At 27.2% G+C, this 18,240-nt stretch overlaps 7 non-coding genes across 7 annotated transcripts; 5 read left to right on the top strand and 2 right to left on the bottom strand.

Annotated features, from left to right (window-relative positions):
• Window positions 1–1,009: 1,009 nt before the first annotated feature.
• Window positions 1,010–1,083, top strand: TRNAN-GUU (transfer RNA asparagine (anticodon GUU)). Its single transcript has one exon. It is a non-coding gene; the product is annotated as a tRNA-Asn (tRNA).
• A 242-nt stretch (window positions 1,084–1,325) lies between these two features.
• TRNAR-ACG (transfer RNA arginine (anticodon ACG)) lies at window positions 1,326–1,398 on the top strand. Its single transcript has one exon. It is a non-coding gene; the product is annotated as a tRNA-Arg (tRNA).
• Window positions 1,399–1,660: 262 nt separating this feature from the next.
• Window positions 1,661–1,734, bottom strand: TRNAN-GUU (transfer RNA asparagine (anticodon GUU)). Its single transcript has one exon. It is a non-coding gene; the product is annotated as a tRNA-Asn (tRNA).
• A 669-nt stretch (window positions 1,735–2,403) lies between these two features.
• Window positions 2,404–2,477, top strand: TRNAN-GUU (transfer RNA asparagine (anticodon GUU)). The gene has a single exon. It is a non-coding gene; the product is annotated as a tRNA-Asn (tRNA).
• A 491-nt stretch (window positions 2,478–2,968) lies between these two features.
• On the top strand, window positions 2,969–3,042 carry TRNAN-GUU (transfer RNA asparagine (anticodon GUU)). Its single transcript has one exon. It is a non-coding gene; the product is annotated as a tRNA-Asn (tRNA).
• An 8,126-nt stretch (window positions 3,043–11,168) lies between these two features.
• On the top strand, window positions 11,169–11,242 carry TRNAN-GUU (transfer RNA asparagine (anticodon GUU)). The gene has a single exon. It is a non-coding gene; the product is annotated as a tRNA-Asn (tRNA).
• Window positions 11,243–14,663: 3,421 nt separating this feature from the next.
• TRNAR-ACG (transfer RNA arginine (anticodon ACG)) lies at window positions 14,664–14,736 on the bottom strand. The gene has a single exon. It is a non-coding gene; the product is annotated as a tRNA-Arg (tRNA).
• Between the last annotated feature and the right edge of the window lie 3,504 nt (window positions 14,737–18,240).

Here is an 18,240-nt window from a genome sequence, read left to right as displayed (position 1 = left end):
GTGATAAAAAAATTATAACAGTTTATTTCAAAAGTGTTCTAAAAATATAACAGTTTTGTATGATTTTGAAAACATAAGTTAATTCTATATTAAATGCTTTAGTATAACAGTTTTATCACAAAGTGTTATAAAATTATAACAGTTTATTTCAAAACTGTTCTAAAATTATAACAGTTTTGTTATGATTTTGAAAACAAAAGACGATGGTTTACTAACTGCTACAGTATAACACTTTTGTCACAAAGTGTTATAAAATTATAACAGTTTACTTCAAAAGTGTTCTAAAATTATAACAGTTTTTTTTATTGTTTTAAAAACATAAGAAGATTTTGCTTTAATTACTTTAGTATAACAGTTTTATCGTAAAGTGTTATAAAATTATAACAGTTTAATTGGAAACTGTTCGAAAATTATAACAGTTTTGTGTGATTTTGAAAACAAAAGACGATTTTGGCTTATTTGCTATAGTACAACAGTTTTATTGTAAAGTGTTATAAAATTATAACAGTTTATTTCAAAACTGCTCTAAAATTTTAACAGTTTTCTATGATTTTGAAAACAAATGACTATTCTATATTAAATGCTACAATATAACAATTTTGCCACAAAGTGTTATAAAATTATAAACGTTTATTTCAAAACTGTTCTAAAATTATAACAATTTTGTATGATTTTGAAAACAAAAGATAATTCTATATTAAATGCTTCAGTATAACAGTTTTATCGTAAAGTGTTATAAAATTATAACAGTGTATTTGGAAACTGTTCTAAAAAAAATTATAAAAATTTTGTATGATTTTAAAAACATAAGATTTTGCATTATTTAGTTTAGTATAACAAGTCTTGTAAAATTTTGAAAACATAAGAAAAATTAATATTATTTGCTACTAAATTTTCTCATGTCAAGCTGGGTGAATTAGAATTTTTCCATAATTTTATTTATCACCTTTAAAACCTATAATTCTTAACCCAGTAAAATGTTTTCACTATTTAAAAACTGGAATTCATGGCCTCCGTGGCGCAATTGGTTAGCGCGTTCGGCTGTTAACCGAAAGGTTGGTGGTTCGAGTCCACCCGGGGGCGAGCAATTTTTTTGTATATTTTTTTTTACAGATGAATTTTGAAGCAGTGTTTTTCGCTTAAAATTTCAAATTTAATGTTTTTTTATAGTTGTTGTGGATTGTTAATCAGAAAACTATTTTGTATTTATGGGAACGAATTAGTTGTTTTCTTTAGCTTAGAATGCGAACGAAATCTTTGATTCAATATTTGTTAAAATAATTATTCGAAATTATTGTAAGCAATGAAATAATGTTTAAGCAAGTGGTCCTGTGGCGCAATGGATAACGCGTCTGACTACGGATCAGAAGATTCCAGGTTCGACTCCTGGCAGGATCGAAAATTAAATTCTTTTTTTTAATTTTTATAAACATTTTCAATTATTTTTAACAAAATTAAAATTTGTCAGTAAATTTAAATAGATTTACAGTGATTTTTAGTTAAAATTTTTTATAAATTGCAAACAGGGGCCTTGAGATTCTATTGAAAATAGAATGCTTTCATTTCACTATATAAATATTTCTAAAATTTAAAATCTTTTTTTTTCAATTTTTATGACAAAAAAAAATTTTATTTAAAAAAATAAAAAAAAAAAATTAAGCGCCCCCGGGTGGGCTCGAACCACCAACCTTTCGGTTAACAGCCGAACGCGCTAGCCAATTGCGCCACGGAGGCCAAGTGGCCATCGTGAAAAATTTATCCACTACTAGATTCTAACATTGTTCATTATAATAGAACATTTCTTTTAAAAATTCGATCCAAAACTGTATAAATAAATGTAATGCTAACGCCAATTTGGCTTATTTCAGTTACGATATTTAGTAACGGTATGAAATCTGTCCATATTTGAGCATGTTTCAAGCTATACAAAGTTCGCCTAACCTGAGGTGATTGACTTTGACTCCCTCTCTCTCACTTTATATTCTAACAGGGTGGTCATAAATTTAATTTTCTTAAAACCTAAGTCCTCCTCTACAATTCTTCAATACATCACTTAGCAATCGGCCCATTTTGTTTGCGACAGTTAAAATGCCAAGAAATAATTTTTACGTTATAAATTTACTTAAATTATTTTATAATTATCATCTCTCTTTTAGTTAGTTCCTTTTTTCTATATTTTTTCTTTTTAAATAAAAAAAAGAATCGCTTTAATTTTAACCATTTAATTAAATTTCTTTTGACAAATTAGCTTTTACTGTAAATTAACATCTGGCTACTCTCTGCTAATAACAGTTAAATTGTAAAAACAACAAACATTGCAAAAAGTAAATAAACAAAACGAATACAACAACTCTCATACAGAGTGAGAGTAAAAGTAACGTATTTCTTAAACGGCAGCACATGGCCTCCGTGGCGCAATTGGCTAGCGCGTTCGGCTGTTAACCGAAAGGTTGGTGGTTCGAGCCCACCCGGGGGCGCTTAATTAAATTTTTTATTTTTTTTTTATTATTTTTATTTTAATTCCTATAACGTTAATAAATTTATAGTTATTTCAGTAGAATTTATAGAATATTTCAACAATTCTTTAAACAAATTTTACTTTTCTCAAGAAAATATATAAAGACAAAATAGGAAATGGAAAAAAAGATCAAATCCACAATAATAAATTCAGATAAATTGATAACAATTTCCATACATTTTTTTTTTCGAAAATTTGCATATCTTTTGTCTTGAAACACCACCGGAGAACATTTTTAAAATGTTGGTATGAAAATCACTCAGTTTTGAAATATTTTTCATACTAAAATTCGAAAATTCTTTTCTGCCCGTATTTCTGAGCCCTTAAACTTTTCTTTTTATTAAGTTGACTTCAAAAAATGTTTCATTCAAATAATTTGAAGTGTTTAATATTCAATTTATAAACACTGTCACATATTCAAATTAATATTATGTAGCCAACTAGAAAATCGCCTCCGTGGCGCAATTGGCTAGCGCGTTCGGCTGTTAACCGAAAGGTTGGTGGTTCGAGCCCACCCGGGGGCGACTTAATTTTTTTTTTTGTTTTTTAAAGTTAATTTTAATAATTTTTTTTATATATTGAGTAATTTTCTAACTACTTTAGAGATTCTATTTTAAAACCAATGTAGTTTTAGCAAATTAAAGCAAATGATAAAAGCTACACAAATTGTAGTAGACACATTTTGATGACGTGCATTTAAAAAGGAAATTTAAGCCAAAGATTTGAACAATTTTACGAGATTTTTAAAAAGTATTAAAGAAGTATTTAAACTTAGATTTCCCCGGTTATGGGGATTTTTGAAAAATTTTATGGGATTCTTAAAAAGTATTAAAAATTTTTAATACTTTTTAAGAATCCCATAAAAAAAACTTATTATTAATAATAATTTTTATTTAAAATAAATTATTTTCTGAAGCCCAAACATATCTAAAGTCTTAGATTTGCTTATTTATAGCTTCCCCGTTAAAGGGGATTTTTGAAAAACTTTTGGGAATTTACAAAAAAAGTGTTAAACTATAACATTTAAATTATTAAACCTATTTTCAAGAGTTTTATTGAATATTTTTTTCTTTTTAAATATTAGTAAGGCCTTAAATAGGTTTATTTGTAACTTCCCCGGAAATTGGGATTTTTGAAAAATTATTTGGGAATTATTAAAAAGTATACAAATTGTTAGTTTTACATTAAAACAAATATTTTCATGAGTTCTATTATACCTAATCTGGTAGATTTGTATATTTATAGTTTCCCCGTTAAAGGGAATTTTTGAAAAACTTTTGGGGATTTAAAAAAATAACTAATAAAATAATAAGTTTTATTTAAAAACAATTATTTTCTGCAGCTCTAAGATTTTTAAAGTCTTAGATTTCCGTATTTATAGCTTCCCCGTTAAAGGTGATTTTTGAAAAACTTTTGGGAATTTCCAAAAAAGTATTAAACCAATAAAATTTAATTAATTTAACATATTTCCATGAGTTTTATTATGTATGTTTTCATTTTAGTTAATAATAATGCCTTAAATAGACTTTTTGTAACATCACCGGAAATTGGGATTTTTCAATAATTATTTGGGAATTATTAAAAAGTATTAAAATAGTAAATTTTAAATAAAAACAACTATTTTCAGGAGTTTTAACGCTGTAAATGTCTTAGATTTGCAAATTTGTAGTTTCCCCGTTAAAGGGGATTTTTGCAAAACTTTTGGGAATTTAAAAAAAGTATCAAAATAATAAGTTTATATAAAAACAATTATTTTCTGGAGTTCTACGATTTTTAAAGCCTTAGATTTACTTATTTATAGCTTCCCCGCTAAAGGGGATTTTTGAAAAACTCTTGGGAATTTCCAAAAAAGTATTAAACCAATAAAATTTAATTAATTAAACATATTTCCATGAGTTTTATTGTATATTTTTTCTTTTTAAATAATAATAATGCCTTAAATAGTATTTTTTGAAACTTCCCCGGAATTTGGGATTTTTCAATAATTATTTGGGAACTATGAAAAAGTCTTCAAATAGTAAATTTTAAATAAAAACAAATATTTTCAGGTGATTTAACATTGTAAATGTCTTAGATTTGCAAATTTATAGTTTCCCCGTTAAAGGATATTTTTGAAAAACTTTTGGGAATTTCCAAAAAAGTATTAAAATAATAAATTGTAAACAAAAACAATTATTTTATAAAGTTCTAAGATTTTTAAAGCCTTGGATTTGCGTATTTATAGCATCCCCGTTAAAAGGGATTTTTGAAAAACTTTTGGGAATTTCCAAAAATGGGTTAAACCAATAAAATTTAAATAATTTAACTTATTTTCTTGGGCTTTATTGTATATTTTTTATTTTTAAATATTAATAAAGCCTTAAATAGGCTTTTTGGAGACTTCCCCGGAAATTGGGATTTTTGAAAAATTATTTGGGAATTATTAAAAAGTATTCAAAAATAAATTTTAAATAAAAACAAATATTTTCATGAGTTTTAATAATGTAAATGTCTTAGATTTGCAAATTTATAGTTTCCCCGTTAAAGGGTATTTTTGAAAAACTTTTGGGAATTTCCAAAAAAGTATTAAAATAATAAATTATAAACAAAAACAATTATTTTATAAAGTTCTAAGATTTTTAAAGCCTTGGATTTGCATATTTATAGCATACCCGTTAAAAGGGATTTTTGAAAAACTTTTGGGAATTTCCAAAAATGAGTTAAACCAATAAAATTTAAATAATTTAACTTATTTTCTTGGGCTTTATTGTATATTTTTTATTTTTAAATATTAATAATGCCATAAACAGTATTTTTTGTAACTTCCCCAGAAATTGGGATTTTTCAATAATTATTTGGGAATTATTAAAATGTTTTCAAATAGTAAATTTTAAATGATAACAAATATTTTCAGGTGATTTAACATTGTAAATGTCTTAGATTTTCAAATTTATAGTTTCCCCGTTAAAGGGTATTTTTGAAAAACTTTTGGGAATTTCCAAAAATGAGTTAAACCAATAAAATTTAAATAATTTAACTTATTTTCTTGAGCTTTATTGTATATTTTTTATTTTTAAATATTAATAAAGCCTTAAATAGGCTTTTTGGAGACTTCCCCGGAAATTGGGATTTTTGAAAAATATTTGGGAATTATTAAAAAGTATTAAAATAGTAAATTTTAAATAAAAACAACTATTTTCAGGATTTTTAACGCTGTAAATGTCTTAGATTTGCAAATTTATAGTTTCCCCGTTAAAGGGGATTTTTGGAAAACTTTTGGGGATTTAAAAAAAAGTATCAAAATAATAAGTTTATATAAAAACAATTATTTTCTGGAGTTCTAAGATTTTTAAAGCCTTAGATTTACTTATTTATAGCTTCCCCGCTAAAGGGGATTTTTGAAAAACTTTTGGGAATTTAAAAAAAGAGTTAAATTAATAAAATTTAATGAATTAAACACATTTCCATTAGTTTTATATATACAGTTTTTCTTTTTAAATAATAATAAGGGCTTAAATATGCTTTTTTGTAACTTCCCCGGAAATTTGGGATTTTTGAAAAATTATTTGGGAATTATTAAAAGTATTAAAATAGTAAATTTTAAATAAAAACAAATATTTTCAGGTGATTTAACATTGTAAATGTCTTAGATTTGCAAATTTATAGTTTCCCCGTTAAAGGGTATTTTTGAAAAACTTTTGGGAATTTCCAAAAAAGTATTAAAATAATAAATTATAAACAAAGACAATTATTTTATAAAGTTCTAAGATTTGTAAAGCCTTAGATTTGCTTATTTATAGTTTCCCCGTTAAAGGGAATTTTTGGAAAACTTTTGGGAATTTCCCAAAATGAGTTAAACCAATAAAATTTAAATAATTTAACTTATTTTCTAGGGCTTTATTGTATATTTTTTATTTTTAAATATTAATAAAGCCTTAAATAGGCTTTTTGGAGACTTCCCCGGAAATTGGGATTTTTGAAAAATATTTGGGAATTATTAAAAAGTATTCAAAAATAAATTTTTTATTTTTTCTTTCAATAAAATCAAAATTTGTATTTTAGCACTTTTTTATTTATTTTGTTTCAAAAAAAAATTGTAACACGTTTTCTTTGCTTAAATTTTTTTATTCTCCCTTTTATTTTATTTTTTTTTTTTGCACAAACTCTCACGCACGATTTTATATCTTACCCCGGTTTTGAGGTTTATGGTCATGGTAGCACAATACAGCAAATTATTAATTTGTTTATTTTAAAGAATCTCTTCATTATTTTATTAATGAAATTATGTTGCAAATTATAGGCTTAAAATGTTTCAAAAAAAAACTTTATTTTATTATTCAATCTTAAATAACTCAACATTAAACTATAAATTTGCTGCTATAGGAAAATATTTGTTATTGTATGGCTGTGTGGTTTGACGCTTCTAATGTGGAAGCAGTCAGAAAAGCGCAGGCGTCATTTTTATTGAAACATTACGCGATATTGCCAGAATGTTTTAATTTTCAGTATCAAAAACAAAAACCTCAATACAAATACAATTGAATGCATTATTAATGGCAACATAATAATAAAGGAAATTGTTTATTTATTTTCCTCTTGCTGGCCTTCTGACATTGAGTTGTTAATTAAAGTTGTTGCTTTTGTTGGAAAATAATTTTGTTAATAAAGCTGAAATTATTGTTATAATGATTACGAATAGAAAACAACAACAAAACCAACAAAAACACTGGGAAATCAAATCCATTATTGTTGCTGTTTTTGCTGTTTTTGTTTGTATTTACGACCGCACCTCATTTGTACATGAAAATGCATGCATGCATTCATTTTGCACAATCAATGAATTCATGTAAACCTCACTCTCCTAAACAGTTACACACTCACTCTCCCAACACCCCTCATTCGCTTACTTGCTCTTTACACTTTACATTGCTTGCTGTTGTTGTTGTTTATTTGTTTTCTCTCATATCAAGTTTTCACTTATTTTTTTTTGCTTGATTTTCGTTTTTTTTGCCTGGCAATTCGATTATGTTTGTTATTGTTGGTATTTTTACAAGCTTGTAAGTTACAAAAACTATTTTAGCTGAGTGTTTATTTGGCTGTGGCCATTAAAAGACTAGTTTCGCTCTGCTCTTAACCAAAAATGCATGAGTCGTTCTTCGTTGGGTGCTCGTAACAAACAAAACGAGTGCACGAGTGAGACAAACTGCATGTAAAATAACAACAACAACAGCAGCAACTACTACACAAATAGCAAAAAACAATAATAACAGCAAAAGCACAAGAAGAAGCAGCAGCAGCAGTAGAATGAGAAGAAGAAAAAAAAACAACAAAGACAAGTTGAATGACATAAAACATCTACTGACCTTCAACTTTAAGATTGAACTTATGGTAGAAATAAATAATTTTCACACACAAACACTCTCATCTCATGCATTTTCACTTACTCTCGCACACACAGGAAAGCACACACTTACAGAATGAATAAAAAAGCAATGTAAGTGGCAAAAAAAGAGAAGTGAAAAATAAAAGCCCCCAAAACGTAAAAAAAGTAGCAACGAAAAGTATTAATAATAATGAATACTAGTATTTTGTAATAAATATCTTGTCAAGCGTAAAAATGTTGTAAGAGGGCAAACAAAAAGAGCGAGTAGGTAGAAAAAACGAATACACAATTAAATAAACAAACAAACAAAGACATGATTTTGGACAAAACTTGACATGTCTCATCAAAAGAACAACGAAAAACAGACCTTAGACAACTTAAATTATAGTGATCCCTTTAAAAAAAACTAATTTAAGGCTAATTAAAGTCTTGAAAACTCAAAAACTTACTATTTCAACACTTTTTTGAAATTCCTAAAAAAAATTCAAAAATCCCTTTTAATGGGGAAACTATAAGTAAACAAATCTAAGGCATTTAAATTGTTAAAACTCCTGAAAATATTTGTTTTTATTTAAAACATTTTATTTGAATACTTTTTAAAAATTCCCAAATAATTTTTCAAAAATCCCAATTTCCGGGGAAGTCTCCAAAAAGCCTATTTAAGGCATTATTAATATTTTAAATGAAAACTATACAATAAAACTCTTGAAAATATGTTTAATTATTTAAATATTATTGGTTTAACACTTTTTTGTAAATTCCCAAAATTTTTTCAAAAACCCGCTTTAACGGGGAAGCTATAAATAAGACAATTTAAGGCTTTATGAATCTTAAAACTTTAGAAAATAATTCTTTTTAAATAAAACTTATTATTTTAATAATTTTTTTTAAGTCCCCAAAAGTTTTTCAAAATCCCCTTTAACGCGGAAACTATAAATATGCAAATCTAAGACATTTACATTATTAAAACTCATGAAAATATTTGTTTTTATTTAAAATTTAGGGGGGAACTATAAATATGCAAATCTAAGACATTTACATTATTAAAACTCATGAAAATATTTGTTTTTATTTAAAATTTATTTTTGAATACTTTTTCAAAATTCCCAAATAATTTTTCAAAAATCCCAATTTCCAGGGAAGTCTCCAAAAATACTATTTAAGGCCTTAAGAATATTTAGAAATAAAAAAATATACAATAAAACTCTTGAAAATATGTTTAATGATTTTAATTTTATTGGTTTAACTCATTTTTTGAAATCCCCAAAAGTTTTTCAAAAATCCCTTTTAACGGGGATGCTATAAATAAGCAAATCTAAGGCTTTAAAAATCTTAAAACTTTAGAAAATAATTGTTTTTGTTTATAATTTATTATTTTAATAATTTTTTGGAAATTCCCAAAAGTTTTTCAAAAATCCCCTTTAACGGGGAAACTATAAATAAGCAAATCAAGGCATTTACATTGTTAAAATTCATGACAAAATTGTTTTTTTTTTAAACTTTTTATTTGAATACTTTTTAATAATTCCCAAATAATTTTTCAAAAATCCCAATTTCCGGGGAAGTCTCCAAAAAGCCTATTTAAGGCATTATTAATATTTTAAATGAAAACTATACAATAAAACTCTTGAAAATATGTTTAATTATTTAAATTTTATTGGTTTAACTCATTTTTGGAAATTCCCAAAAGTTTTTCAAAAATCCCCTTTAACGGGGAAACTATAAATAATTGTTTTTATATAAAACTTATTATTTTTGGCACTTATTATAATTGGATTATCATTTCCCGTTTCGAAAATGAGTGAGCGAGCTCTTCCTGGAAACATGCATGAATAACAACATGGTCATTGGCACAAAAGGTGAAGAAGGTGACCTGGATATCCCCCGATAATGTTACCGAAATGTCACCTACCATATTCAGCCATCAACAGAGTATATAAAGCCCAACGAAAGTATAACGTCGATAAATTGTAGAGCCCAACAATCAAAGACAACTGCGTAGATACTCTCAACGCCTCCCTGTAAACGATTCGAAATTGGAATACCATTAAAACCTACTTCATTAACGCAGCCTTAATGAAAAATCAAATTTATGCTCAATATATTTTACGCTTTACAAGAATGTCAAGAAAAGTCCCATCCAAGATAAGCTTTAATGGATTGATGATCTGGCAGACTCTCGAATTCTTCATGATGGCTGTATTAGTGATTCATTCACAATTAAAACTGGAGTAAGACAAGGCTGTGTTCTGTCGTCCCTACTTTTTAATATCGTCCCGAAAACATTATGAGAAGAGCCTCGTGTGAACAGAGGAGAATAACTTGGGAATTCAACAGAAGGCTAGAAGATCTCTACTATCCAAAATATTCAATGATATACAGGCTAAGATCAATGCAGTACAATCTGAAGAAATTAAGGCTGGTCTAAAAATAAATATTGCCAAAACTAAAGCAATGATAATTAATGCCTTCTCAATAGACGAGAGGAATATTGAAGACGTATCAAGACGTTCTGCTATCTCGGAAGTCTTCTGAATATAAAAGTGGTTCTGCAGACCACTTAAGAAACCGAATAAAATTATTTAATTTCTGCATAAAATCATCTCTTCGTGTTGGATATGAATCGTGGAATGCAGCGCAGAAGGATGTCAACTCGTTACAGGTCTTCATAAATCTCTGCCTGTAGAAAATTTTAAAAATATTCCGGCCGGTTAGGATATCGAATAAAAGGCTATGGCGCCGGTTAGGGCATCAGAATTGAATAAATTTGTTATGGTCCTATGATCCTTGTATGAACTACGGGACTTATTGCTATATTTGAATACTTATTTTAAATTCTGAAAAGTTTTGCAAAAAATTCCCTTTAACGGGTAATTATTAATATGGAAATCTAAGACATTTACAATGTTAAAACTCCAGAAAATATTTGTTTTTATTTAAAACTTGCTACGAATAATTTTAAATAATTCCCAAATAATTATGGAACAATCTTAATTTCCGGGGAAGTTACCCAATAGCCTATATTTAAGACAGCATAATGCAAGGACTGAAAAAAACCTTTAATTTGTTAACTTATAAGAAAAAGGTCTTCAGTGTTTGCCTGAAAAGTAAACGTTATACGCTATTTTCATATACAATTTTCTTAAAGCAAAAAAAAAAATAATAATACAAAATACGTCACACTCTTGCTGAGTATTAATTACATATTATACTCTCTACAAAGATCTCTCATGTAACGGTAAGTACGTTGCAATTGCAAAATGTTAAATAGTTTGCGAAATGAGCATGGCCTCCGTGGCGCAATTGGCTAGCGCGTTCGGCTGTTAACCGAAAGGTTGGTGGTTCGAGCCCACCCGGGGGCGCTTTAAATTTTTTTTTTTTTTTTAAATTACTTTTATTTAATTTGTTTAAATTAATTATTAAAATATCTTTTACAGTGTTTCCCTAAAAAGAAAAAAATTGGCTAAAGCATAAACTATATGTTAGTTCAAACTTTACTGGATCATTCAAATCCCCTTGCAAGGGAATTGCTATCCATTTGAGGGACACAGAGGCCTTAGAAGAATGAAAATCTTGGACTTAGCCAGACAATCTTATTGATGAATATTTTTGTTGGATATTGCAGTGGAATTTTTAGATTTTTAATGAAGTCACATATTAATATTCTTACTGATTTTTTTAAGTTCTGACCATACCAGAAAAAATTCCGGAACAGGACGTACATTAAATTAAAGGCAATTGAACGTGCTACCGGAATCTTTAAAACTTATTTCGAAAATGTAAATTTTTCGATTTTTAATGATTTTTCGAAAAGTCACACATTGACATTTTTACTGAATTTTTGAATTTCTGTCCCTGAATGATTTATGTTCTGACCCTACCGAAAAAAATTCCGGAACGGGACGTACATCAAATTAAAGGCAATTGAACGAGCTACCGGAATCTTTAAAACTTAGTTTGAAAATGTAAATTTTTCGATTTTTAATGAATTTTCGAAAAGTCACATGTTGACATTTTAACTGAATTCTTTAAGTTCTGACCTTGAATTTTTTATGACCCTACAAGAAAATATTCTGGGACGGAACATACATCAAATTAAAGGCAATTGAACGTGCTATCAGAATCTTTAAAACTATTATGAAAATATAAATTTTTCGATTTTTAATAATTTTTCGAAAGTCACATGTTGACATTTTTACTGAATTTTTTAATTACTGTCCCTGAATTTTTTAAGTTTTGACCCTACCAGAAAAGATTCTGGGACGGAACATACATCAAATTAAAGGCAATTGAACGTGCTACCGGAATCTTTAAAACTTATTTTGAAAATGTAGACTTTTCGATTTTTAATAAATTTTCGAAAAGTCACATGTTGACATTTTTACTGGATTTTTTAAATGCTGACCTTAAATTTTTTAAATTCTGACGCTACCAGACGAGATTTCGGGACGGGACGTACATCAAATTAAAGGCAATTGAACGTGCTACCGGAATATTTAAAACTTGTTTTGAAAATATAAATTCTTCGATTTTTAATGATTTTTCGAAAAGTCACATGTTGACATTTTTACTGAATTTTTTAATTTCTGTCCCTGAAAGATTTAAGTTATGATCCTACTGAAAAAAAATCCGGAACGGGACGTACATCAAATTAAAGGCAATTGAACGTGCTACCGTAATTATTAAAACTTATTTCGAAAATGTAAATTTTTCGATTTTTAATGATTTTTCGAAAAGTCACACATTGACATTTTTACTGAATTTTTTAATTTCTGTCCCTGAAAGATTTAAGTTATGATCCTACTGAAAAAAATTCCGGAACGGGACGTACATCAAATTAAAGGCAATTGAACGTGCTACCGGAATCTTTAAAACTTATTTTGAAAATATAAATTCTTCGATTTTTAATGATTTTTCGAAAAGTCACACATTGACATTTTACTAAAATTTTTAAGTTCTGGCCCTGAATTTTTTAAGTTCTGACCCTACCAGAAAAACGGGACGTACATCAAATTAAAGGCAATTGAACGTTCTACCGGAATCTTTAAAACTTATTTTGAAAATGTAAATTTTTCGAATTTTAATGAATTTTCGAAAAGTCACATGTTGACATTTTTTAAGTTCTGACCTTGAATTTTTTATAACCCTACAAGAAAAGTTTCTGGGACGGGACATACATCAAATTAAAGGCAATTGAACATGCTCAGAATTTTTAAAACTTATTTTGAAAATATAAATTCTTCGATTTTTAATGATTTTTCGAAAAGTCACACATTGATATTTTTACTGGATTTTTTAAATTCAGACCTTAAATTTTTTAAATTCTGACGCTACCAGACGAGATTCCGGGACGGGACGTACACCAAATTAAAGGCAATTGAACGTGCTACCGGAATTTTTAAAACCTATTTTAAAAATGTATATTTTTAAATTTAAATTTCGAAAAGTCATATATTGCCATTTTTACTGAATTTTTTAATTTCCGGCCCTGAATTTTTAAGTTCTGACCCTACCAGGAAATATTGCGAGATGGGAAATATGTCGAATTAAAACTAATTTTGAAAATGTAAATTTTTCGATTTTTAATGATTTTTCGAAATTCTTACAGATTTTTTTAAGTTCTGACCTTGAATTTTTTATGACCCTACCAGAAAAGATTCCGATACAGGACGTACATCAAATTAAAGGCAATTGAACGTTCTACCGGAATCTTTAAAACTTATTTTCAAAATGTAAATTTTTCGATTTTTAATGAATTTTCGAAAAGTCATATAATGACATTTTTACTGAATTATTTAATTTCTATCCCTGAATTTTTTATGACCCTACCAGAAAAGATTCTGGGACGGTACATACATCAAATTAAAGGCAATTGAACGTGCTACCGAAATCTTTAAAACTAATTTTGAAAATGCAAATTTTTCGATTTTTAATGATTTTTCGAAAAGTCATATATTGACATTTTTACTGAATTTTTTTAATTTCTGTCCCAAAATTTTTTAAGTTTTGACCCTACCAGAAAAAATTTCGAGACGAGACGTATGTCGAATTAAAGGTAATTGAACGTTTTAATATTTTTTTTTTCAAAATTGTTTAAAACCAAAAAAAATTTATTTTTTTGTCAAATTGTTTTTTAATTTTTTTTAAAAAAAATTTTCAAATTTATTATTGAAATAAAATGTATGGCAAAACATTTTTTTGGTATAAAAAATTCAGGTGAAAAAATATTTTGCCCGATTTTGACAGAAAAAAAATTTCAATTAAATTTTTTTTTTTTTTTAATTTTTTCAATGTTTTTTAAAACTGAAAAAAATATTTGACAAAAAAAATTTTTTTTGTAAAAAAAATTCGGGTTAAAAATTAGTTTTCCCGATTTTGACCCATTGTAGGTCCAAATTCCTATGGCCTTTTATACGTCGTTGCAAAGGACTTTGAAATATCTATCATTAGATATCCATATTGTCTAACTTAATGACTTAATCCAGATATAGATAAAGAATAGGCCAAAAATCGAGGTTGTCCTGGTTTTTTCCTTATATCTCAGCTATTTGTGGGCCGATTTAAAATAGCAACCGAACCGGGTCTATAGCGTATATATTAAAGTATGAATCATGTATGTAAGTTATTTAAGGGGCTATTGGAAGTTGATTTCAACATACAGACGGATATGGCTATTTCGACTCCACTACCTATAACGATCGAGAATATATATACTTTGAGGGCTCGAATATGAAAAATGTAAAAATAACAAACTAAAAAAAAAATAAAAAAAAAAAATAATTTCGATCCTGCCAGGAGTCGAACCTGGAATCTTCTGATCCGTAGTCAGACGCGTTATCCATTGCGCCACAGGACCACTTGTTGGTTTCAAGCATTTACCGTAACACCAACTGTCTGCCTGTGAGATACATAGATAAAATACATATGATCAATTGAAAATGTGGGTTTTTGGGTCTTATTTATGTCGGTTTTATGATGACGTAGTTAATGAAACCAGTTTGTTGCGTTGCATGCGAAAAGATAATAATCAATTGTATAAATATATTTGTTTATTTACTTATTTAAATATGAAATGTTGAAATTATTGTTATTGTGGGTTAAATAAAGCATTTGGTCATAAAGTAGATGAGGTTGGGGGGAATATTTTGGAGAGCCGGCAAAATGTTTAATGAATTAAAGTTTATTGACTGTATTTTTTAACAAATTTCAATTAAATTAAACTAAATATACGACTCTTTAGAGGAAAAATAATAACAAATTTATAATCTTCAGTTCAACGATCTCTGCACTGATCTTTCTCATTCTATCTCCCTCTGATCTCTGATTTATTAAAAGCTGCTTAGATAAAGTCCATCAAAATAATATTTCAAAATTTTCCACCACATTTGATAGCTTTTTAATATTCCTATAATCTAACTAGCCTGGCTTAACCTGCTGCGAAATTTTAAATATTTCGCTTTGTTTAAAACTGCTGATCTAGCAAATTGCTTGTAATCTTAGGAATATTTTTCTATTATTTTCAGAATTCATTACAATGTAAATGAACTTTAAAAGTTACAATAAATTTTCCAACAAACTGAAAATACACCTAAAGAAATTTTCAAAATAATTCTTCAAATGACTTAATTACAAAAGATTTTCACCTTTGCTCTTTAAACTTATGCATATTTTGCTTAATTTTGTTGTCAATTAAATATTTTTTTTTACTTTATTTCCCATTTTATGAAGTGTATTACATGACTTTGCAAAACTGTGTCTTTGTGTAACAATTTTAAATTCGCTTTGCATTTCATTGAGATTTGTATATAAATTATCAGTTTGAAATTGCGGTTTTGTAAACAATACTTTATTCATTTTAATTAATAAAGAACAAAGCAATTGAATTTGTTGTAATAAATTAATAATTAATTTAAAAAATATATACATACATATGTAGTATTCTAAATGTGAAACCTTAAAAGTCAATAAACTTTAAGCGGAAATAAATAATTCAATAGTTAGCTAGCAAGCCTTTTTATACCCTTCAGCTTCGTGAGAAGGGTATATATAAGTTTGTCATTCCGTTTGTAATTTCTACATTTTTCATTTCCGACCCTATAAAGTATATATATTCTGGATCCTTATAGATAGCGGAGTCGATTAAGCCATGTCCGTCTGTCTGTCTGTCTGTCTGTCTGTCTGTCTGTCCGTCTGTCTGTCTGTCTGTCTGTTGAAATCAATTTTCTGAAGGCCCCAGATATCTCCGGGATCCAAATCTTCAACAATTCTGTCAGACATACTTTCGAGAATTTTGCTATTTAAAATCAGCAAAATCCGTCCATAAATAACGGAGATATGAGCAAAAATCCGAGACAACCTCTGAAAATTTCATCAAAAAACACAATGTATTGCATGCTTTGACAAAAAAACAACAAAACGTATGCTTGGGTGTGCAAGCTTTGTGTATTTGTTTTTTTTTTGTTTTTTGTTTCTTTTGGCGTTGTTGTTGTTTTTTATACAACTAAACGTTTGTTTGGTTGTGTGTTGGTTTTTTTGACAAAAAAGCAACAAAACGTATGTTTTTGGATGTGCATTCTTTGCGTATTTTGTTTTTTTTGTGTTTTGTTTCTTTTGGCGTTGTTGTTGTTTTTTATACAACTAAACGTTTGTTTGGTTGTGTGTTGTTTGTTTTGACAAAATGTGCATGCTTTGCGTATTTTGTTTCTTTTGGCGTTGTTGTTGTTTTTTATACAATTAAACGTATGTTTGGATGTGTGTTGGTTTCATTGCCTTGCGTATTTTGTTTTTTCTTTTGGTGTTTTGTTTCGTTTGGCGTTGTTGTTGTTTTTTGTGTTCTTGATAAATTTAGGATGCTGTACGCTGAAAGTGGGCAATGTACATACATATATACTAATTATAAAAAATAATAATGCATCCACAACAAAGGTGAAGGGTATATAAGATTCGGCATAGCCGAATATAGCACTCTTACTTGTTAAAATTATATTCCGTTTTAAAATTAAACCCTGATTTACATAAATGTACGTTTAATTACATATGTAAATTACAATAAATAAAAATATGAATTAACCTTTAATTTCACCAGAAAGTTAAAATAACTAAATTTAAGCTTCATAAAACTAATTGAAATATGTCTAACTATTTCAATTTAAATTTTTTAGAAATTTCCAAAAAGTTTTCAAAAAATCCCCTCTACCGGGGAAGCTATAAATAAGCAAAATAACGGCTTTAGAAAGTCATAGAGCTCTAGAAAATAATTGTTTTTATATAAAACTTACTATTTTAATACTTTTTTTGAAATTCCCAAAATTTTTTAAGAAATTTCCTCTACCGGGAAGATAGAAATATGCAAATCTAAGGCATTTACAATGTTAGAACTCTTGAAAATCCTTGTTTTTATTTAAAACTTTTTATTTTAATAATTTAGTAATTCCCAAATAATTTTTCAAAAATCCCAATTTCCGAGGAAGTTATCAAAAACCCTATTTAATTCATTATTAATATTTATAAAGAAAAATATACAATAAAACTCCTGAAAATATGTTTAATTATGTAATTTGATTATTTTAATACTTTTTTGGAAATTCCCAAAAAAATTTAAAAAATCCCCTTTAATGGGGAAACTATAAATGAGCAAATTTAAGGCTTTAAAAACTTTAGAAAATAATTATTTTCACATAAAACTTATTATTTTAATTTTTTTTTAATTCCCAAAAAAAAATTCAAAAATCCCCTTTAACGGGGAAGCTATAAATAAGCAAATCCAAGGCTTTAACAATGTTACAACTGCAGAAAATAATTGGTTTTATATAAAACTTGTTATTTTAATACTTTTTTTGAATCCCCAAAAAAATTTGCAAAATCTCCTTTAACGGGGAAACTATAAATAAGCCAATCTAAGGCATTTACAATATTAAAACTCATGAAAATAGTTGTTTTTATTTATATATCACTATTTGAAAACTTTTTCATAATTCCCAAAAGATTTTTCAAAAATCCCAATTTCCGGGGAAGTTTCCAAAAAGCCTATTTAAGGCATTACTTATATTTAAAAAGAAAAAATATACAATAAAACTCCTGAAAATATGTTTAATTATTTAAATGTTATTAGATTAACACTTTTTTGAAATTCCCAAAAAATTTTCGAAAATCTCCTTTAACGGGGAAGCTATAAATAAGCAAATCCAAGGCTTTAACAATGTTAGAACTCCAGAAAATAATAGTTTTTATATAAAACTTCTTATTTTAACACTTTTTTAGAAATTCCCAACAAATTTTCAAAAATCCCCTTTAACGGGGAAGTAATAAATAAGCAAATCTAAGGCTTTTACAATATTAAAACTCATGGAAATATTTGTTT

The sequence above is a fragment of the Calliphora vicina genome, chromosome 5 (assembly GCF_958450345.1).
Source record: "Calliphora vicina chromosome 5, idCalVici1.1, whole genome shotgun sequence".
NCBI classification, from domain to species: Eukaryota; Metazoa; Arthropoda; class Insecta; order Diptera; family Calliphoridae; genus Calliphora; species Calliphora vicina.
Note: the sequence above shows the minus strand (reverse complement) of the source record. Positions and strands in the feature narration are given on the sequence as shown.